The sequence below is a fragment of the Miscanthus floridulus genome, chromosome 8, assembly GCF_019320115.1.
Source record: "Miscanthus floridulus cultivar M001 chromosome 8, ASM1932011v1, whole genome shotgun sequence".
In the NCBI taxonomy this organism is placed as follows: domain Eukaryota; kingdom Viridiplantae; phylum Streptophyta; class Magnoliopsida; order Poales; family Poaceae; genus Miscanthus; species Miscanthus floridulus.
In genome coordinates, this window is record NC_089587.1 from 81,374,924 (window position 1) to 81,383,459 (window position 8,536).

Genomic DNA, 8,536 nt, shown 5'->3' on the forward strand with positions numbered 1-8,536 from the left:
CAATTGTAGCAATCCATCTCGGAGATTGGCTTCCTTCTAGTGCTAGTGAAGAACTTCTTTTTTTTTGCCATCAAACTTGATGCCACTCTTCTTGAGCTTCTTTAGCATCTTGGCAGTTCTTCTCACCATGAGAGCAAGACTTGCATCATCAACTTCATCATCACTTAAGCTCTCATACTCAATTCTTGCTTTGCCCTTCTCTTGGCTAGCCTTGAATGCTAAGTCTTTGTCTTTCTTCTTGGTAGAGGATGAGCCATCTTGTGGTGTGATATGCATGTACATCTCATGAGCATTGATCTTTCCTAAAATTTGAGTCGATGTAGCAGTGGAAAGATCACCTTGATGAAGCACGGTCACAATATGCCCATATTTATTAATAGGGAGGACACTCAAGATTTTTCTTACAATATCGGATGGTTGCATTTGAGTAAGTCCAAGCCCATTGACTTCCTCTACAAGAACATTCAAGTGTGAGTACATTTCATTAGCATTCTCTTTAGGAAGCATCTCAAAAGAATTAAGATTTTTCATTACGAGATGATAGCGTTCCTCATGCTTGCTCTTAGTTCCCTCATGGAACACACAAATGTCCGACCATAGTGCATGGGTGTCCTTGTGGTTCCTCACCCGGTTAAACACGTCTTTGCAAAGGCCTCTAAAGATGGTGTTTTGAGCCTTTGCATTCCATTTCTCATAGTTCACTTCATCGCCTTGAAGGTGCGTGGGATCCTGAGGTTTTGGGAATCCTTGTGAGGTGGCTCTAAGTATTCCAATATTTAGAGCTTCTAAATACTCCTCCATGTGGATTTTCCAATAAGGAAAATCATACCCCTCAAAGATAGGAGGAGATCCATCCCCGTGAGACATCTTTCTCTAGGCGGTTAAGCCTAAATACGTGAGCACGAGGCTCTGATACCAATTGAAAGGCTCAAGAAGCCCAAGAGGGGGGGGTGAATTGGGCTAATTCTAAAATTCTTTGCAATAATTAAACCCTATGGTTAGCCCACTTCACCCCTTATGCCTAGAAAGTGTTTCTATTGTTCTACCGTACAAAAGTTTAGCAACCTATGTTGCAATCCTACTCTAGCATGGCAATTCTATGAATGTAAACACAAGAATTAAATTGCTCAAAGTAAATTCTTAAAGTAAAGAGAGAAGGAGGAACGTGGCGATGTTTTGCTGAGGTATCGGAGAGTCACCACTAGACACTAGTCCTCGTTGAAGCACCCGCACAAGGGTGTAGCTCCCCCTTGATCCGTGCAAGGATCAAGTGCTCTCTATGGGTTGATTCTTCGACACTTCATCGTGGTGAATCACCCACAACCACTCACAACTTGAGTTGGGTCATCCACAAGCTCTGCTGGATTATCACCAAGCTCCCAATCACCACCAAGCCGTCTAGGTGATGGCGATCACCAAGAGTAACAAGCACAAACTCTCACTTGACCACGACAAGCCTAATGAGAAGGGTGGATGCACACTTTGCTACTCTTGCTTTCACTAATGAGGTCTCTATCTTGGATTCTCAAATCTTAATCACCTCACTAGGACCTTGCTTTTCTTAGCACTCTCAAGGGTTTTTCTCAGCTGTTGAAATGAGCAAAAGTGATCCCTTGAGTGAATAAAGGAAGTATTTATAACCCCTCATTCAAAACGAACCGTTATGTGCCACTACAGGGTGACCGGACGCTCCGGTCAAGGTGACCAAATGCTTCGGTTAGTTCTCCCCGCCACCGAGCAGTTAAGTTGTGACCGGACACTGACCAGCATCTGGTCAACACTGACCGGATATGTTTGGTCATAAAAACTACCCTCTAGAACCTTACTGATGTTGATCGGACTCTAGAATCCAGCGTCCGGTCACTTTGCTGCTCAGCGTCTGGTCAGTAGTCGGAACTTGACCAGCGTTGTCGGTGTTTTGTACGAACACTGGCAAGTAAATTTATAGTAATACGCGTTAGGCTCGGATGGTGCACTAAAGGACATAAGATTTATACTGGTTTGGGCCGAATGTCCCTATGTCTAGTTTGTTGCTGCTCATGTTATTAGCACCATGAATGGTTTGTAGTAGGGAGTACAAACGATCGAGAGAGGGACTGGTCCCAAGTCTCTAATGGAAGGGTTGAAAGGAGGTCAAGAGCTTGGTAGCAGCTTGATTGTGTTTGTGTGTCTTGTATTGTTCAGTCCAAAGTCTATCAAGAGTCCGTCCCTTTGATGGGGGAAGTGCATCCCCTTTTATAGATGAAGGGGGTGGCTTTACAAGAGTGAGGGCTTTAGGATGCGTACTCTACCTAGTCTTGTGGTTCACGTCTACCAAGCCTTGTTGTCCATTCCGGTGGGTGCGAAAGGATGATAAGCGCCTACAATACTATCGATGCCACTATAGAATGTCAGGCTAGCTATAGAATGCTGCCCTGCGCAGGGTATGGGCTGTAGTACAGTGGTTTTGACTTATTAGCCTTTCTCAGCCTTGCTCCGCATGCCTTCTGGTTCCTGTGAGTCTTCGTTGGAGGGACGAGGGGTCAGGGTCCGGAGTAACACCGTGGTCAAGGCCTTCTGACTTGGTGGACCTGAGGGGTCGGGAAGTGGGCGCTGCTCCCTTGGGTCCATGGCGTGGTGATGGAATATCCGTCGTTCGTGGACATAGCAAATTCTTTTCTGGAGCATAGTGGTTGTCGTATATCTTCGTCGGGTTCCATGTTCCAGGGCTAAAGGCGGCGCCAACAACTCTACAGGGCGAGGAGTTTGCACCTATAATACCTTTCGGGCTCTGTGGTGCCTGGAAGGGTCTAAAGCACCTACCCTGTTGTTTCCTGGCAGCACTTTTCCTGCTAGGGTGCAGGGTATGGTCCTTGGAGCCATGGTTGACCCAAACGTCTTGTCTTGCCTTGTACCCATCATCTTGAGGGAGTGGGGTGAAGTTGTTAGGCAAGATGAAACCAATATTAGATATCGAGCAGGGCGAGGCTCGTTCCTTGTCATTGGGTGAAACAGAGACCAATCTCTATCTCTTAGGCGAGACCGTCCCTACCCCTCTAGGGCCGAGCGAAGCGGAATCTATCCCTCAGCCCTCGGGCGAGACCAAACTCGCCAAAAAGGTGTCGGGCGGGATGGAGACTAACCCTGAGCCCTTGGGCGAGGCAGAGCTATCTCAAAAGGCATCGGGTGAGGCAGAATCTATCCCTCAGCCCTCGGGCAAGACCAAACTCACCAAAATGGCGTCGGGCGGGATGGAGACTAACCCTGAGCCCTCGGGCGAGGCAGAGCTATCTCAAAAGGCATCGGGCGAGGCGGAACCAAACTCCTATCATTCGAACAAGGGACGAAACGGCGCCCTTATGTGTCTAAAAGTTTTTAACATTCGGTGGTTATTGGTTCCACCTCCTGGGGTACCCCAGTATTAGGTCCTTGACAAGCATGCTAGTGGTGAGGAGGATGTTGTAGGTGCTAGTGGAGCTACTGGTGGGATGATGTCGATTGGGATACCATCCAAGAAGATGAGGAGTGAGTGTTTGTCTTTCTTATTTTCTTCTCTTTTTGGTGCTTTATGCCATAGGGGGAGAAATTAGAGAGGGGTCAACAACTTTTTTGACGCCATGGAGAGGAGATTGCTGCAGCTAGAGCTTCATGTTCTTATCCATTTAGAGTAAATTGTGTTAGGTTAAGAGTTTAAGAGATGATTCAAAACTCTATTTATGTAATAATGCTACCTAAGTAGTTTATATGTGTGGGATATGGACATGAATTAATATGTGCTGTTGCTAGTGATAAAATTGTGCTAGACCGTATATCTTTATATGTGTTACATGCTGTGTGGTGTATGTTCTTATCTGTGCTGTTACAGCAAGTGCGGCAGTGCCGCACCCAGCAGTTATAACAAAACTTGTTGTGCATGAACTATAATTTGCATCACATCTACATACCTAACATAGTATGCAGCACCCCATAGAAGCATGGATGTAGGGGGAGCTGAAAGCTCTAGTTTGGTTTTGGTGAATTGATGAAACCCTAAGTGCTAACCTAGTTTATCAAGTGATCATGAGATAGGTAGCATATTCCAAGTGGTGAAGCAAATGAAGATCATAACATGATGATGGTGATGCCATGGTGATGATCAAGTGCTTGGACTTGAAAAAGAAGAAAGAGAAAAACAAAAGGCTCAAGGCAAATGTATAAATGGTAGGAGCCATTTTGTTTTGGTGATTGAGACATTTAGCGAGTGTGATCACATTTAGGTTCGATAGCCGTACTATTAAGAGGGGTGAAACTCGTATCAAAATGCGGTTATCAAAGTGCCACTAGATGCTCTAACTCATTGCATATGCATTTAGGATCTAGTGGAGTGCTAACACCCTTAAAAATGTTTGTGAAAATATGTTAACACATGTGCACAAGGTGATACACTTGGTGGTTGGCACATTTGAGCAAGGGTTAGAAACTTCACCGGTGCCCTAAACTCATGTGAATGTGGTCATTGTAAGTGACCAGACGCTGGTCTCTAAAGGACTAGCACGTTCGGTCAGTAGCAGCAGAAGGAGCGTAGCGTCGGTCATCGACCGGACGCTAGTGCTGAAATGACCGAACGCTGGCTGGCTGTGTCCGGTCACACTAACTTGGTCATGCATAAGGGAAACGCTAAGTGACCAGATGCTGGATGAGTCCAGTTGAGCATGACTAGATGCGTCGGATCATGTAAAGTCATCTTTGGATGCTTACTGGAAACAACCGGACGCTGGGGTTCAGCGTCCGGTCACTTTGAGCTGTTGCGTCCGATCATCACTTGACTGTTGAGATCGAGCGCTCAGTATTTGAAGAGAGGGGACATGTGGCACGTACAAGATTGAGAAGACCTAAGCCTTAGGTGCTAGCATTGCAGTGAGACGCTCTCCATCAGTTGAGGACGTGCCTGAGTCCTCTCGCTCTAGGCCTCACAAGGACGGGAAGATGGAGAAGTTTGGGAGATGGATTAAGGCCATTTTCACCACTTGCACCTATGCAGCAAGGACCGCATATGAGGACTGGTTGGAAAACTGTGAAGCTAACTAAGAGGCTAGAGAGCGTGTAGGGTTGCCACCTCTTTCTCTAGTACAGTCACCATTGAGGTTTGACAACCTCCCTAGCCTCTCCGACATAGATTCAGAGGCTGATGAGGAGGAGAAGCAGCAGCCAGAGCTTGACCTTCACATGAGGTTGAGCACCACCTTGCAGTTCATGAGGAGGAGCACTAGGCATGAGCACCACACTTCTACCACCCATCGCCAAGGGAGGGTGGCGGTGTCCTATTCCTCCTCCAACGACGACGATGATGATGGTGGTGAGGAGGATGCTATGGGATTTGCTTGTTACTCTTGGTAGTTGCCGCCACCTAGATGGCTTGGAGCAGCGAGGATCGTCGAGCGGAGGTTGGTGTTAGTCTCTGGCTCTGATCATGGTGATTGTGAGGGGTTCTTGACTTTTCTCCAGTGGAGAGTCAAAAGGTACTCTAGTGGATTGCTCGTGGCTTATGTGATCCTCATCTTGTGTTGGTTGTGCGGAGCCCTATTGAGGGTTTGGCGTGTGATGCCAATTAGCGCGTGAACCTCCATGTGAGTGAATCGCCACAACGAGGAGTAGCATGCCGGCAAGCAAGTGAACCTCGGTAAAAAAATCATTGTGTTCATTATTTGATTCTGAGGTGATTGGTCTTCATTGTTATTCATTCTTGTGATTGATTGGATCCTTCCTCGACTTAGCGATATAACCCTCTTGCTCACTCTCATTACATTACCGTAAACTAGTTGTCAAGCTCTTTAGTATAGCTAGTTGTGAGAGCTTGTTAGTTTTGTTAGTGTGGCTCTTTAGTTAGCTTTTGAGAGCACACTAACTTAGTGTAGTGTCATAGCTATTATGTGGATAGAAACTATATAAACTAAAATTGTGGTAGGTGGCTTGCTATTTTAGTAGGCTAGCGTAACACTTGCTTCGCCTCATAATTGTCTAACCGGTTTGTTAAGTGTTGTTGTAGAATTTTTTTAATAGGCTATTCACCCCCCCCCTCTAGCCATTAGGACCTTTCAGGAGCCCCATCACTTTCACTAAAATGTGAATCTTGGCTTCTTATGCCAATTTGAGAATTCAATTCTCTATTCACATATTTAGGGGGAGGCTCTACACCCATGGCTCAAAAATCTTAGTATTCATTTCATATTTTTTGTAAGCTCTAATTGGGTTGTCATCAATCACCAAAAAGAAGGAGATTGAAAGTGCAATCAAACCCTAATTATGGGTTTTGGTGATAATAACCACGCAATTAGAGAACTAATGAGATTTATCGAGATGACAAGCAGAAAATCTATATTCGATGATGTTACACGAAATGGAGGAGCCTCCAATTACAAATGTTGATGGCTTCAAACTCAAATAAGGTTTAAATTCTTTTATATTTTGAATTTGAGTATAAGAAAAGTCGTACTATAAAGGGGGACACAATGTTTAAGCTAACATATGCTACCAAGTGCTCAATCTTACACGTACATCCTCAGTTACTCAGCCAAGACAGCCAACACTTCACTCTTACCCTTGCTGTCTTGCCTAGTGCGACAGTGCTGCACCTAGAGAGAGGCACTGCCATAGTGCGGCACTGCCACACTTGAGCCACGGCACTGCCGCGACTTAAGTGACCGTTGAGACTAGGGGTACTTATACCTTTCCCTTTCCTCCCCAACGTCTCTCTTCTCTCTCTCACTCATTCAACTTGTCTAAGAACAGAAGAGTGCCCTTCTCTCTCTCTCTCCTCCATTGGTAACCTTGAGCTCCCAAGCTTTCTATTTGATTTTCCCATCAATCCTTGAGAGAAAAAGGTCCCAAACTCTATTAGAGAGCAGATCCTTTGATTCCCCAACTTAAAAGAGCACTTGGTTCATGTTTTGGCTGACGGTTGTGTTTATTACTCTTGGAGCTTGGCTCCTAGCGAGCTAGAGCATCGCCCGTGGAGTTTGCCAACTTATGTGGTAGCCCCGAGAGGTTTATAACCATCTCTTGAAGCTAGTAAACTCATCCCTCATCTCAAGAGTTGAGTCTCTTAACTTGAGAACGACGAAGGGTTGCAAAGCCCTAAGTCTTAGTGGCTAACCTCAACAACATGGACGTAGACAAGCCTTGGTGGCGAGCTGAACTACGGGTTAAATCATCGTGTCACCTTGTGCTTGATTTACATCATTTGCATTTTATATTGTTGTTGAGGTGATTTCTAGGGTTTGTGGTCGATCTACTTATATGTTGTGTTCCTACCACTTCTAGCTCTCGATCTGTGAATCTCATGCCTGCAGGAAGCTAAGAAATTTCTCCAATTCAAGTTTACATTCACTAATTTTGAACTATGACTCGAAGTTGTCTGCAGGTGCGGCAGTGCCGCTATTCTGGCGTGGCAGTGCCGCTGTCCGACAGGGTCGCGAGGTTAGAGCGGCAGTGCCGCATGTTGAATTTGATAAAAGTTTGAGTGTTTGTTTTGATAGGCCTATTCACCACCCCTCTAGACTAACTAGAGATCCTACAAATATCTTCTTTTATACTATTTGGCAAATTTTGTCTTTTAGGATCAACCCATGAATGGAATGGGGACACATGGCTTAGTCAAACTGGTTAATTTATCATACAGGCCTTGTAAGGTTGTGTTGGATGGTAGTGTTACATGCATTGTAGACAAGACTGAATAGGACATATTTCTTGATGCATTGGCTTTTTTCTCTAAAACTTTTAGCTTTGGTCAAAGCCATTACATGTAACATGCTTTTAATAACCCTTCCTGAGGCTTCAATTAGAGGTTTATTATTGCTTATTTTTATTCTAGAAGTACAATTTGCAGCATCACAGAGATAGTACGTGTTTAGTTGGATGAAGATTAGAATTTGGGCTACTGTAGCACTTTCATTTTTATTTGGCAATTAGTGTTCAATCATGGACTAATTAGGCTCAAAACGTTCGTCTCGCAATTTCCAACCAAACTATGCAATTAGTTTTTTTTCGTCTACATTTAATGCTCCATGCACGTATCACAAGATTCGATGTGATGAGTACTGTAGCACTTTTTGGGATTTTGGATGGGAACTGAACACAGGCATAGTACCAGTTTCAGCATTGATGTCATGTTACAGAACTTTCTACCGTCACTCAAGGAAGAAGTTCGACAATCAATTTTCTTTCCAACTGTCTCATAGGAAAAGTTCAACCGCATAGGGCTTCCGCAACATAATGAGTTGTCGTGCTACCCCAACCACCACGTAGGCAACGAGCATCCATCTCATCTCTAGTGGTGGTCTCGTAGAGTTTTGTAGAATCCTACAGAAGAAGTAGTAGCTTGGTCTAACAAAAAGGGGAGGATGCTATTGAAGCGCACATTATGAGGCTGAGGAGAGTAGCCTCAGACACTGTTTGCTAGGGGGACCATGTCTGTATAGTCAGAAAGGTTGAAAAATGAGGACAACTAAAAGTGATGTTTGGGAGTGGTAGAACCAAAGGATAATCGCTTGCGTTGTAATAAATATTGTATGCCTCAATT